We start from the raw sequence: 15170 nt of genomic DNA on the forward strand, positions 1-15170 counted from the left end.
TAAAGTACCTGACCTTGTATGAGCTGCGTGCCATGTAAGTGGCAAGTTCTGATTGTTTCCTACCACCAGCTGGTCAGCACAAGCTCATGCAGGCGACCGGGCTGAAACGCCCCGTTAATTTGAGGCTTTTACATCCCTTTCCCTCATCCAACCGTTTCTGATCCACTTCAGTCTGTCTGGCCTATTCCGATCAGCAGCTTTCCTGAGCTGGGCTTGTCTCCAGTCATCTTATCGGGTGTGCAGCTCCTGCCTTTGGAATCCAGAGAAATGGAAAATGTGTGTCTGGGATGTTAGAGAAGTGAAGAAAACTGTGAGCGATTCTGCACCGGCCAGGAGCGCAGTCAGAAAGCTGGTTGATAGAGGTGAAAGGGTGGATACGGAGGCAGTCATTGCTCCCAGTACATCTGCAACCTTTAGAAAAGGAATTTAAGCACTGAAGCTATTTAGATTAACTACTCTGGTTTTCTCCTAAAATCCATTCACTGTCCAACCCCAGTGGGAGTAGAAGAAAATCATTATCAGATATTGCACAGAGATTTAAATTAAGATTTTTTTTTCTCGTAAAACTGAACTTCTAAAACAAAATCCCAGAGAAGTGGAATTAATTGCTGGATCTGCATTGAATCACCAAGAGACACGGTTTCATTTCCGTGTCGCAGCAGAAAGTGCTTCATCAGTAGGAATTCACGTGGAGAAAAACTAAGCGTGTCCCACTTACTGAGCACGAGTTTGTCCAGAATGTTTAATTATTTTTCCATTAATTTGTTTAACATTAAAAAAGTCAAGGAGTGCAGCATATTCAGCACTACGCAGGTTGCCACCTGCATGTACCTCCAGCTCTCCTTAGTTAAAGGCACCTTGTGGCTTTTACCTGCAGCTGCTTTACCCGAGTTACTGCTGCTCTTGTAAGCTGCCTTCGTGACCCTGAGGAGAGGCGCCGGAGCACGCTGGAGCCGAGACGATTCGCAGCATCCGTGGTTAAGATTTAATATAATGCACTCTATGTTTCCAAGGATAAAACATTGTGGGGAGGGGGGATGTCAGTTAAAACAAGTGTAAGGCATTAGATTAATTACTTGGAAACCTTTCAGCTAAGCGGTGTACTTAGTGTGAGAAATAATGGGACAAATATAAAATAATCTGGGGGTGAAATCGACTGTATAAAGATGTAGAAACCTAGAAATCATGATAGGAACATATTCTGATAGTCTTCTACGTACAAAAAATGTTTATTTCCTGTACTGTACAGTTTAAAATATTTATAAGTGCAGTATACAGTTGCTTGCTTGTCCCCCGCTTTATATCTGCATATAGATATGCCCTAACCCCCAGTCGCCCGACTGAGGGTGCTGGTGAGGAGCTGCTGCTGCTCCCTTAGAGCCGGGTCTGACAGGGACCGTGTATCACTGACAAACCTGGAGACGATGGGAGGAAGCGTCATTCCAGCTGTTAGAGTCAATGAGCAGAACTGCGAGTCTTGTCAAGTCCTTTTGCTATTTCACAGCATAAAACTGTCACCTCATTAATCAGAGGAGCGTGTTCCCACCGTGCTGCACTGTGAATCGCATTCAGCACTGACTGTGTCAATGTCTCAGAATAAAACTACACTTTGATGAGCCCCACCTTATGCATTGGAAATTTACAGTGAAATTTCTGTCTACTGCTTATGTAGTTGATTAATCAAACTGGTAGGGATTTCAATACATATATTAAAACGCATAATTAAAAGGCAGACAACTAAGCAGCTTGTCAGATCGGTTGTTAGAGGGGAAAAACTCCTCCATTTAATGCAGGACAGAAGTGCTGCTGGCTTGGACCTGGGAGCAGGACTGGGCTGGTTTGGAGATGCGATGGGCCAGGGAAGGGCTGAGCTTCGCTTTGCTTAGGTACATCGCCCTGGCAGAACGGCCCCAGCAAAGGCCTCTGCCGTGTCTGTCCTGTGATGACTTTGGTAATGTTACTGCTACCTGTAAACACTCCACAAGCTGGAGGTGCAATTACAGGGTTTTTTGGTTTTGTTTCCATTTTTAAAGAATAATGTGAATAAGAGAGAAAGTCTGGTAGTAAAATGTAATACCTGAAGCAAATTTGGTTGAATGGTTTGGAATAATCAAAATAAAGATGGGAGTATATCCAAGATACCCGCAAATACAAATAGTAGTAGAGATGCAGATTTCCTGGCTTAACCTAAACCTCTTGTTTCCCCTTGGCATTAGGGAAGTGTGAGTGCTCCTCAGAAGGCTGTGTGGCCTCTGCAGACCGAGGAGAAGATCTAATAAATGATGATAATAAATGGAGTCAATGTGCAATCACAGAACATGTTTATATGTCAGTCCATGGAGTGACTTGTTCTTGCTCCTCTCTCAATGTGAGCCACCAAAAGCTCTCGTGATTGCGTTAGCACCTCATGAGCACACCACGGTCCTCATCAAAACAAACCTGTAATTTCTTGGTATATGGCAGTGTAAGCTGTCATCTGCCTAAAAAGCACGATAAAGACGTAACATAATGCAATTGTTCCAAGCACATAGCATGCCACTTATAGAAGTGGTATGAACCAGTGAAAGAGGTGAGACAAAGCACTGTAGCCACGTCTAATTTATGCCAGTGTCATAGCCAGGGTTTGGGATGGCTCACAGTGTGAGCAGTAGCTTTGCGGTGCTGATAGATGATCAGCTTGAGAGGATGGGAAATCCTATTGTGCCAAAAAGTCAGAAACAATCGTTCAGATCCGCTCACTTCCAACATAATTGCAGAGCACCTTCCCATTACGAAAAGAGGTGCAAGGCATGTGTTGAGTGGAGCACGCAGAGTAAAATATAGAAGTGTCCATCCAGTCATTCTAGTTATAAAATAAAGCAAGCCAGAAGGTCAGGTTTTAGTTTAGAAAGGAGATTTTTAGGTGGCAGTGGAGTATATTCAGTTGAAGTTGGCAGAGGGGGAGATGAGGGGTTTCTGAGGGGAGCTGCCCAAAGAGCTGAGCTGCACCACCGCTCAGCGGTCCGGGGGTGTCAGGGACGAGAGGCTGAGGAGGGGTGGGTAACATCACCCCAGCTGCACCCGCTGGCTGTTTTACAGGAACAAGTGAGATCATATGATATCTGTAACATCAGCCTTTCTTTGGAGTAGGCTGCTAACAATAATCAGGAGATCAATCTGTCTACAGAGCTGTTAATTTTATTCTTCCTTGGAGACTTCAAGACTCTGGCTTTGTGTTCTTCCGCAGCTTTTGATCATGTTGTGCTAAAGCAATTCTTTGCCCAGCGCAACAGATGCCTTCATCATGATCCCTTTAAAGAGGAAAGAAGAGCTCCAAGTTACATGCATTTAATCTTGTCGCTTCTCATAAATGTCATCAACTCCGTTGCGTTAAGCCATAGTGAAGCCAGTAAGTTATTAATAATTTAGCATGCAGTTACAGAAGCAAACAAAGTCATGCTTTGATCAGAACCAGGTAATGCAGGAGCATGGAGCGTTCTGCTGAGTAAGTTAATGGGCAAAAGTCAAACACTTGACGCTATAACTGGACAGAAATTGCAGTACACTGGAAGTTATTTTCAGAATTCAGTGATAAAGCTGAAATTCTTCCCCTGTCAAATCCTTTACAGGGATTTGCATGCGGCTTCATTGAGGAAAGTGTCTGTAACTCAAGAGGCTGAAGTTAAGGATTACGAAATCCTAAAACTGTTTAATTTGAATTACACGCCGCTGGTGCGTGTGCCCACACATCCCTATCCCTATCCCTATCCCTTTCTGCAGCTGTGTCTGGAATAATGGTAGACATTCAGCTGTGGGAGTGGAGAGACAGGAGTTGCCTAGTTTTCATTTGTGTTTGTGTGCCACCAAGCATAATGGAATCTTGATTTGTGACTGAGGATCATAAACAAACAAAACGTAATAAAGAAAACTTGCTTTCTCACCCTTGCTGTGTAGGACATAATAGTCTCAAACGGCTGCTGTGTAGTTCCGTGTTTGCAAAGTGACTTGAGGAGTCCTGTTGAAAAGTGACATAAATGACAAGTGTTCTTTTCAATAATAAGGAGCTGAGTTTGAAGCACTTGGTCTTGGAGCTGGACTGGAAGCCCAGGGATGAAGTAGTGCCAGAGGAATGCTCAGCTGGAATTACATAGGCATTAAGCTTTCCTCCTTGCTGCGGATGCTGTTAGTTGTTCCGATAGAGAGACAGAATACAATATGAATAGACCAAAAATAAAATGGTCACATTTTAATCCAGTGTTTTTAATTTGTCAGTCTTCATAGGAGGTGTCTGAGGCGATGGAGCAGGATAATTTCTGGAGCAAAGGCCAGGAGAAAGCATTTCCAGGAGGGATCCCAACAGGAATCTGGTCTTTCTGCCAGAGAACATTCCCAGTAAGAATGCGTAGAGATCTCTGCCTGTTTTTAGCAAATCCCGTGGTACATTTAATTTCCTTTATTAGGAAAGCATTTTCCACGGGTGGAAGATACACTCTAGTCTCTATAAAGTTATTTATTGTTAAAAGAGGAAATACGTTATGCAACCAGACAGATTGGTTGCTCAAAGACGGGTAATCTACAGTGCCTAATTACTCAATCAAGTCAAATTGTATTTAGCAAGCATGACACAATTACATTACAATGGCAACACAAAGGGAATTCAGTTTTTGTTACCATACAGAAGGTCAGTAGCTCAGGAGAAACACGACGGTTTCCTTGGAAAGGCGAGGTGGGATTTCTCAAATGGCTGCATTAGTTAGCAAAAGGTTTGTTTTGTGAAGGCCTTTTCTTTCCATTCCCGATGTCTTTCAATGGTGGAGTAGCACACAGGAGGATATTTCAGTGCTGCTCTGGCTGCATGGAGCTGGATGGAACCCAAAGAGCGAGCGCGTGGCCCGGGCCGAGCGGGGGACCAGCGAGTGAAGGCACCCGCTCGGGCCCCGGTGCCGCCGCAGCTCTGCTCTGCAAACAGCCCCTGCCTTCGTCAGTCCCCTCAGCTTTAGATGGGCAGAGGTTTCTTTTCCTGACGCTATTAATCACCTCCAAATGTGGAAATGTTGAAGCCAGAGTTGGTAAGATCCAGAGGGTCTCGCTTTGTGTATGCACTGACACCAGTATGGGTTGATTTTTCAAACTTCCTCATGTAGAAATGTCGACACTTAAAGGACAATACGATGACAATGTAGGGTTTGTTCCTTTTACTGTTCCTTTACAGTCATTTCTATACAGGGTCCGTAATTAAACACCTGCATGCTTTTGAGGGTGGAGAAATACATTTACTGCTATGTGAGGCAAAAAAACACGAGAGGAAGAAAACACGACACGTATCTCTTTCCTCTGTTGGAAGAGGATTTTAGTTTCCCATCTAAATAAGGCAGCCTAGTAATAAAACTTAATTTATAAATCCTAAGTGGTCTTTTTTTGTTGTTTTTCCACCCCTCCTAATAAATGCTTAAGTATTTCAAATATTCAGTATGCAGGTTTGGTACTCAGAAGAATTAATCAGAGTGTCAGGCTGCAGAGAATCCACCGTGGTGTGTCACGGTTACTTAGCAACTATAACCGAAGAGGTTAAGGTAGAAAATACTGTCACTTCCCTGGCTTTGAGATCTCCTCTTCCCACCTCCTTTGTATACATATTTTTTCCCTCAACAGATAAAGTCTTTTGTATGTCTTAATGATCTTATGTTATAGCTTTCAAAAGAACCTACTATTTCTGTAGACTAGTTTGAATTAAATGACGAACTCTGAGGATCTGAGCATAGCTCATAACAAGAACAGGAGGTGTTAACCTGGAATGTATGTAAAATAATTCCTGTTGAACGGGAAGCTGTTTAATTTTGTTGTCATTTCTTTCACCCTAAAGCTTGAGCTCGGTAGGGTGAGTGCAGTTTTGACTAGGAGGCATTGGAACAGTGTTGTGCCATGGTGGCTGTGGAAGTGGGAGCTGGTTCGCACTGGCATTATTGGTGGCAATATTTATTGCCCTGATAAGGAGACTGAGCTTGCTCCCTCGCAGGAAACAGACGACCCCTCCTGGCTGCGTTCTGCTGCATGCGCCTCTGGCACTAGCTTAAAAATAATAGCAGTTTTGAAAATTTCATGAAAGCTTCAGGGTGTTACTTTAACATCAGCAGCTGTAACACAAACAAGCCTTAAATCCTGCAGCTTATGAAATGATAATGAGAAAAGGATCCGGAATTTGTTGTGCTCATGAAGGGCAGCTGTCTGGATGCAGGAGTGTGTGCGGTGTGGTTGCCAGGCAGATCCCATCCTCTCCAACCCGACCCGCTGCAATGGCCTGTCTGGGGAGCAGCCACAGGATCCGTGTGCTGCATTCAGAGACTCGAAGGCATAGAAAGGAAATGCTGTGAATTTGGGGATATCTGCCATTTAAGGGGAAAACGGGCACGTGAGATCTGCACAGCTACACTGTTTGTAGGCTTTTATTTTTTGCTAGTAATTTGCTAAGGTGCTGACAATATGCCCAAGCTCTGCTTTAGACATAGATAGCAAGACAGTCCCTAAATATGGCTTTGCTTTATTTACTGTTTGCAGGATTTTTATATCCTAGTGTTACATCTTGTGGTTCCATTGATTTTTATGGGTTGTGTAATTTAACCGTGTATTGATTCATTGGCTTTCAAGAACTCTACATCTGTTTCTGTAATCACCCAGCTTTGGGGTGGGTGTGTGTGAGAGAGATGAGGAATAACTATGAAATACATGCCTGTTCTTGCCAAGTTTATTCACCAGTTGCTCTGCCACTCCCATGCTCGCTGGTTTACATGTTGCATTTGGTTCTTTTTAGTAACTAATTATGATCCCCGCTTTATTGTTTGCTCTTTGACTGTATCCATCTGGCTGAGACTGAACTGGAGTCAGTAAGCTGTGGTGAGGAGCCGTGACCATCAGGTTCATGTGCTCTCTGGTGCGGGCATTTGGAGGAAAACGTGCTTTTGTGCGGGTTTTATGTGAGTGCTGGCGAGAATCCACGTACTCCCCAAACTGGGCAGGAGCTCCTGAACAGCTGCTGGTGTCGCTGTCCACGCAGGCAGCATCGCCACGCCGGCCGGTTGCTTGTGAGAGGTGAAACCTGCCCCTGGGCAGTGACAACGGGCTCAGAAGGCGGGAGGAGAACCATTTGGAGGAGAATAATCTTTACAATAATGGCGCAGGGAAACCAAGGACATTGTTGTCATTTCACCACTTGTTACATAATCACCAAACTGTTTGCTTTAACTTTCTAACTGGGTAAACTTTGTTGAGTTTCCTGAACTTTTTGGTCTGATTCTCTCCTCCTGTTCTTCATGTTAGCACAGTTCCACTCTTTGAAATGGAACAGGAGCCGCGTGCGCCTTGTGAAATACAACCGCCTCTCGTTCTCTCGGATGCCTTGTAACCTGTGTAATGGATGATTAATGGCTTACAAAAGCAAGAGTTACTTCAACAAGTTTTAAAATATGCTTTTAACATTAAGCGCATGCTTTAATGCTTTCTCTACTTGAGGCTTTCAGTTTACCTAGGACAGGGAACATCACGGTTATGTATTCATACAGCACTTAGCGTAACGGTTTGCCCGTCCGGTGATATAAATAATACATTGGAACTGCACTGGGTGATCTCGTGAAAAAAATTAGTAGCATCATTTAGATGGTGCCATGTAAATACCAGCCCAGCATTACCTGCAAGAAACCTGAGTACCTCTCCAAAGTCTGGAAAAACTGCTAATGCAAATGTCACCTGTTGTCAGCGCCCATTAAGAGAGAATTTACTCTGGTGCGGTAATTAAGTGGTGTAAGGACATCACTTCTGAGCCTGAAGAAGAAGTTGCATCCCTTTATTTAAAAAGAAAGAGCATTTCTTGCACTCACTTTACATAAGATTATCATGGGATGTTTATATCCTCTGGAGACTTTCTGACGAGAACAGAAAGAAAATCATTGTTTAAGCATTTCCTGGCTGCCGAATGCTGTAAAGGTGTTATTATTGATGCGGTTTTCATTGGAGTTATTTTCCCAAACAAGTTCCCAGTGGCAGTCCACTAGAGTGCAGTTAATTCATTAGAACAGGAAGAACTTGAGTTAAATGCATTATAGATGAACTGTTCATACGTAATAAGGTCAACTCATACAGGGCAAATACTCTCCTGGTTATTAGCATTTGTTACAGGATCTTAGCAACACATGCTTTTGTTTTACCGACTTTGAGCTGTTTCTGCGTAGCTGTTTACTGACTTTGCTTAAATTCCCTTTACAGAACCTGTTTAAATCTGCAGGTGATGCTGTGCATATAATTCTCTGCTATAGAAATAAAGGTGTGGGGCAAGTGCTAGGTTCACATAGAGGCTTATATTGAAAGATGGGCATTATAAAGCAGTGTGGGTGATGTAGATGAGCTTCTACCTTTGCATCAAGCGTTAGGCTTCAAGTTCCCACAGCCTTTGTGTTTTTCAGACAGAACTAGAGATGGAAGAGGGATAATCCCAATATGGTTTGTGGTCTCCAATTCCTTTATGACCTTTTCTTTGTGGCATTAGCAAGATTCTCAGTATCTCTGTATTCGCTTCTCCAAGTTTCCTGGTAAAATACGCAAGGTGTTCAACACTTTATATGGTAATAGTCCTCATAAAATTGTGCACACATCCAGGGAATACCTTTGACCCAATATAGCCCTGGCCTTCAGCGATGGTCTGACCTGCTGAGTGCACGGCACGGGGTGCAGTCGGGAGAGCTGGCTCTCCAGGGCTGGGAATGTGCTTTCCGTGTTGCACTGGGGGGAACGATAGGTTTAATGGGCTGATTTGTAAAGGACTTGAAGAAGGTGAAGTGGTAGAGCAGTGTTCACAGTCACCTTGCTGTTTGCACACCTCATCTCCCTTGGGAGAAGAACCAGAGCACCGGGAAGAGGGGAAATCTGGAAAGATGAGCTGTGAATAGCAGAAATGGTTGTGTTTGGGCTTCTCAGTGCACTGCTTGTGTGTCTCTTGTTAAATCCGTAGTGCTGAATGGCAAGGACCACTCCTAAATCACACGAATGACTGGGTTCGGTTCCCATCCAGTATGAGTGTCCTGCAGCCCTTCACTCCTTGTTACTGGTACAATTCTATGTGTTCGTAGCTCCGGCTGGCTCTGGGAGCAGCGGTTCCCGTGGGGCCCGTGTGTGCAGGGCAGTTCAGGGGGGCTCATCCAGGTTTTTTGTTTGTCGGGATAGCAACCAGTAACTGGCATCGACTTAAACTCCGGATGTGTAAAAACTATTTCTTTAGTGCTATGGGAAGGACCATATGGCACTACCAAGTCTAGTAGTACTTTAATTTAATAACGTCTCCAATAGTGGCTACCATTAACAATTACGTTGCAAAGTGATTTTGTGCACTTTTAATTAAGACCTGCTTGCAGGAACAATCCTAATCCATTAGAGGTCGATTTCTGCCTTGAAACAAGGTCAGTTTTTCTTTTCTTGAATCAGTGCAGCGGTAGAATTTTCTCACTGCGCATGTGTTGAGTAGCTCGGTTTTGCTTTTTTATCCTGTTCAGAATTTTGTATCTGATTATTGCTTCTCAGCAAACAGCACAGAACGTTTCCTAGACTTTGTAAGTTTGCTTTGTTTCTGGTGTCCTGATTCCATTGCTCTAGAATAATGAGAACTGGAAGTGGAAGTGTCTGATCTACCATTTTCTTATGTATTTTAACGCAATGTCTCTTGTATACATCTATTTACACATATAAATATATATAAAATATATATAGAAAGGCGGCAGTTTCTATAACTCTTTTCACTGACGATTCTAATGCAGTCATCAATTTGCTGATAAAGGTAAATCTCATGTAGTTTAATACAAAAGTTGTAAACCTGTAGTCACCCTTGAACTTGCAGAAATAATTGCAGCCCTGCGAGTGTAATACGGCTGTGGAAAGCAGAGCGGGAACTTATGATTTACAGTGCCTGTTGAAGAGGAGAGCAGAATTTGTTCAACCTCTGAACACTTGACTCTGAGCGAGCATCTCTGCCTGCCGGAGTGGGAAATAGCCACCTCGGAAGAGTGGCCACTAACGTCCTTTGGGGAGCGCGGGCGCAGCTGGGGCGCTTGGCCGGAGTGCAGAGCCTGAGGCGTTGCTGCTCTGCAGGCTGCAGTGGGTTTGCAAAGACAGATAAAGTTGTTCAGAAAGGGAGCTGCTGTTTTCTCTCCGGCTTCTCCAGCTGCTGGTTTATCTTCCATATTCACTGCTTCGCACATAACAATATTGTATTCTCTGGAGATTTTGAATTTTTCTGCTTTAGCTCTCCAAAGTTCAAGTTGCTCTTCTGGAACTTGTATTTAACCTTTAAGAAATAAGCTGAAGTCTCTGTCTGTGACCTCAAAGGATGGGGGCAGAGAGGGTAAGAAATACCACTGTTTCTCACTAAAGACACCGTTAGACATACCTAACAAGGCATTTCATCTAAAATGGGAGAAAATGACACTTAATGTAAGTGACAGGTTCTGTAAAGGGGCAAAAAAATCCCTTGCCACAGTAACTAAAAGTCACATCTAGGACAGCGGCTGACAGACACACAAGCTGGAAAAGTGGTGTCTTTGTCATGGGAGTCTGTTCTGAGAAAGATGCCAGAGAAATGAAGGTACGAGCAATGCAGGGATGGCAGAGAATGGAACCCAGCTCACTTGGCAAGGTGATTTTTCATAATAGATGTAAAGGTTATCAGTGCTCAGATTTCAGGGGAGAAGGCTAAGAGGAAATGCCATTTTCCTCCTCTTTCCTGCCTTTCCTTTCCTGCTGATTAGTCAGTGCTGTGGCACAGATAGGGAACGTCGCATCCACTTGAAACATCTGCATCGCTCCTGGAAGCACCATTGTGACACAGACTGTTCCGTGCTCCAATGCAGGAAAGTCATGAGAGACTTGGGAGTCTTCTCTGGTGCCCAGTCTCTGCATTGAGTAGTGACTCCTGTAGTACTTGGTGGGAGAGAGAACTGGCTGCAGTTTATCCATCTTTAATGTGACTAATCTGATAGTAACCCTGAAACAGACCTTACCCATTCCGAGTTGAACTCCTCCTGTCCAAAGCTGCCTTTCTCTCTTTGGTAGTGACCAAAATCTCTTCCACCTGCCACGCCACCAGTCTGCCCAGCTTGGGATGGAGCCGATGGATCAGCTTTGGTTAGTCAGTGAGTCTGGCATGGATCTGTTGGTGGTGCTCCCGTGTTGTATCATCAAGAGGCTACAGAGGGGGTGGAATCACAGGAGAATTTAAGTTGGTAGGGGCGTGGGGTCAGAGGTGGTAAAGCAGAAATGCAGTGTGTGCATCATGGACCTTCTGACAGTGGCTGCACAAGGGTTTTATTTTTGTGATGTCTGCTCTCTACTTCAGTTTCAGCAGAAGGGTTACCTGCTTCTCTGTCACAAATACACGGCACCTCTTTGTAGAGCTATAATTGAGGTAGGAAGGTTACCATAGCAACCACTGCGATTAATTAAAGTACTTGGGCATGGTAAGTTTATAGATGCAGAAAACATTTTCATGTATAAATAGCGCAATCTGTTTATGCTCCAAGGATTTGCCCCTTCCATCTTTTTCTCTTCCAATCTCAGGTCAGAAATTGGGCTTTTTTTTTCCTTTTGGTGATTGATAAATCATTGTGTTATTCTCCATAAATTGCCTTTGCAATTAATGTCCACTGAAGACCTAATGAATGCTCAGTGAGAAGCAAGGAAATGTGTGAGTCTCAGTGTCCCTCTCGAACCACTGAGATCAGACTTTCTTTCTTTCTTTCCCTTTCACTGACAGTGTTGCTCGTCCTGTTTCTCACTGTGAAGGGCAATCATCGGTCTGTTGGAGTGAGGAAGAACTCCCTGTGCATGGTGTGTGTGGTCTGATGTGTGTATTCCTTTGCACTAGCAGCTGAGAGCTTTCTTGAGAACTTGCTTACACCTCCTTTATTTGAAGTACTTGGAACCAGTCAACGTGAGAGACAAGATGGACAGTAAACAAGGTATAGCAAGGAGTTGGTCTGTATTGCAGTTACTATGATGAATCTGTGCTGACCGAGATAGAGGAGCCCTATAGGTGAAGTATGTTATAACTGGGAGCCCCATAGAACATTTTGATATGGTATTTTAAGGAAATCTCCATGGTCAATAGAATTGCCTTTGTCGACTGTTCACAAAATCAAAGGACCAAAGGCAGAATTGCTACTGAATGGTTGAGCTTTGTGCAGTCAGTGCTGAAGTGATGTTCAAACACTTCCATTTTCTCTCTCTGTTCCTGCAAGTTTGTTCATCAGAGTTGTTATCAAAGCACCGAGCATGAATAAGATCCTTAGTAAAATGCTTTCAGAACGGAATGTAACAAATAGTTCAGTATCACCCAGTCAGATGCTCATTTGCAGGCTGCCCCAGCGAGGATGGGACGGACGGGCGGCGGCGGCTGCAGATGTCGCCGTGTGAGCAGGAATCTCTGCAGGGTTGCGTTGGCCTCACCCCACTGCACATGGAGCTTGTGTGCAGTGCCAGGACCAGACCTACAGCAACAGCTCAGGGAAAACCATCCCAGCCTGCAGCTGGAGCCAGTCATGAGCCGTCGGCATTCAGTATTTGTGGAAACACACAACGTAGCCGCTCTTTCCACTGCTTTTCATGTCAGGGATCCATTGTCGTGCGTTGCTGTGAGCTGTGTGCAGAACCTGGGTGACATAATGATAGATCTCTCTCAAATACTGGGGCATTTTGTGGTTTTATGATGTAGTAAAAGCCTCTCTAGGCATGACAAGCACAGACTGACAAGGGACAGTTTTATCTCTATCTCATTAAAGGGTAAGTGCTATATTGGACAAGCATAATAGAAGAAGAAATAATCTCCAAGAAGAGAGGAGAGCTCCAGAAGCAGGAGGAGAATAAAAGGTAGATGGTAATGGCAGAGGAGTAGACCCAGGCTGGTCAAATATCTAACGGAGGGATGATTTTTGAGTGTTTCGTGTTTCTTTAAATCAGTTGTCACATCGCCTCTTATGCTGGAATCTTGGGGTATGACTTGGATTAAGTTATTAGGGCTGTCCCATTAGAAATTCCTGAATTAACGCTGCTGCCGTGTATGTGGCATGTTCAGAGGGCAATCTTTGGCACGCCTGTTTCTGTGCATTTTCATATATTGTAGAAGTGCAGGTTTCACTTTCTAAGCACTATTGCATTTCTTCCTATTATTTAGTCATTTTGTCATCGTGTAGTCAAATGCACTGGGGATTCCTAAATGGTGTGTAAAACGAACATCTGTCCATTGGCAAGATTGGCACATCTGGATCCATTAATTTTTCATTATTTCCTAGAGCTGGAGGTCAGATGTTCACAATGTGGTAATGTACAAGTTTCCAGTGGTGGATTTAATATCTCTGAAGTGGATAATTCTACTTACAAATGTATTTAAGAAACAACAACCACCACCACCAAACCGTAAGAGCTTGCAATAAAGGTTTAATTGTCTGATATTTTTTTATTAATCAAGAGCTCTGCAGAACTTATCCAAGTAGTGACCAATTTATGATTTATAACGGTTTGGCAACTGGATTCTTTTTAATTATTGTCTCACCTGTTCCATAAATGGGCAGACTGGGGTTTGCTGTACCAGTCTCCTGGTTTAAGCTGAGGAATTGCTCGTTAGCATTAAGGCTGGTTGGGAAGTAGCGTAGCAAGGTATAGGTTCAGTATATTAAATACACAAGGCTAGCAGCCTGTAAGGTGGACTCCTCCTCTTTTTGTCAACTATGCTAAACAGTTGTAACCTTTATTTGGTAAGAACTGGTCGGTGCCCTGATGCCATAAGTACCGGGGCTTTGTGGAGTTCTCTCAGGGTAGAATTATGCCCGTGCAGTAGGGAATGATCAATAAACCTTGTAGTTACGCACCTCACTTCTCCATTGCAGTGCTTTGATTTAAGGAGCCTTGCAGCATCCCAGGAAGGAGCGCTCGCCATGCTGCTGTAGTGCGGGGCTGTTAAAGCCTGGGTTGGTCTCTCCTGGTGCACACAGGCAGAGAAAATGTCACCCAAAGGTCAGCCAGCATCAGAGTGCTTCACTAAGACCCGTGTTGAATTCCAGTTGGGTACCTTGTTGAAAAAAAAGCAGTTTGTGTTAATTTTCTTGGCATTTGCTGCGTGTCGAGGAGCGTTGCCTGGGGCTGCCCTCGGTGGCTGGGCTGTGAACAGGGAGAGACTGCAAAGCTGAACATCCTCCTAGATCGTTTATTCATTTCACCTCAAAGAAATACAGGACAGGGAAGGAACAAAGATAGAGAGGACCCATCTGACTCTCCGTAGGACAGTGGGCAAAAATATACCTGAATTTAATGGAAGAGGGGGTAGGATCTCCAAAATACAGGGAAAATCCTTTCTGTGTTCACTTTCAGGTGCAACCTTCTTTAGCCTTTTATTTGGCTCAATCGACTGTGACTTTTCTTTTCCCAATATAAGGCCGAAGGATTGCTGTAGGACTGATTTGGGGCAGGCTTTAGGTTTGGGCACTTCATCCCCAAATCAGGAATGCTTGATTTGGCATCTAAAGCCAGGTCTTACTTAGTTTCCTATGGTAGATACTGGTGACATGGTGCATTATTTTGGCTCCTACTTGTCAAAATGCAAGCTGGTATTTCCAACTCAGGCACAGCTGCTTTGGGCAGCAGCAAGAGTGATTATCCGCGAGTCCACCGTCAGTCCAACTCCATCCTGAAACCAGAGCAAAAGTACTTTGCCATTTAGAGGCAGCGTTTCTGGGGGAGGGTTTTTGCCACATAATGCTGAGAGCTGGAGGTTGGCACACAGATTGAGCTCCCTACAGCTGTTGATCTAGCACTTGACATTTAATGACAAGCTTGGCCCTGTGTCAGAGAAATGAATTTATTATGTCTTCTTGGCACCTTCTCACTCGGCTCTTCTCCATTTCTCCTTCGTGCCAACCTCTGCCAGATGTCAGCCTGACGCAGCAGTGACAGGCCCTGCTGGTGAGCCTTGAGGTGATAAATGCTTCTAAGAGCAGAAATGGTGCTTTCCCGTACTTGTGTATGAACAGGAGTGCTGTTCTTGTTCTAGGTCCCAGAGACTGGTCTTTGGCATTTGGAATAGTTAGAATTAGCTGTTCTGTCTGCCCCACACCTCAGTCCCGCTCTTGGTTGCACATCTAATGTAATGTGTATTCTTAGGGTAT

The 15170-nt window shown here is 44.1% G+C and overlaps 1 long non-coding RNA gene across 1 annotated transcript; it reads left to right on the top strand.

Annotated features, from left to right (window-relative positions):
* Positions 1–10783: 10783 nt before the first annotated feature.
* LOC110365010 (uncharacterized) lies at positions 10784–13262 on the top strand. Its single transcript, XR_002424189.2, has 3 exons — positions 10784–11139; positions 11768–11972; positions 12369–13262. It is a non-coding gene; the product is annotated as an uncharacterized LOC110365010 (long non-coding RNA).
* Positions 13263–15170: the final 1908 nt, after the last annotated feature.

The sequence above is a fragment of the Columba livia genome, chromosome 25 (genome assembly GCF_036013475.1).
Source record: "Columba livia isolate bColLiv1 breed racing homer chromosome 25, bColLiv1.pat.W.v2, whole genome shotgun sequence".
Classification (NCBI taxonomy): Eukaryota; Metazoa; Chordata; class Aves; order Columbiformes; family Columbidae; genus Columba; species Columba livia.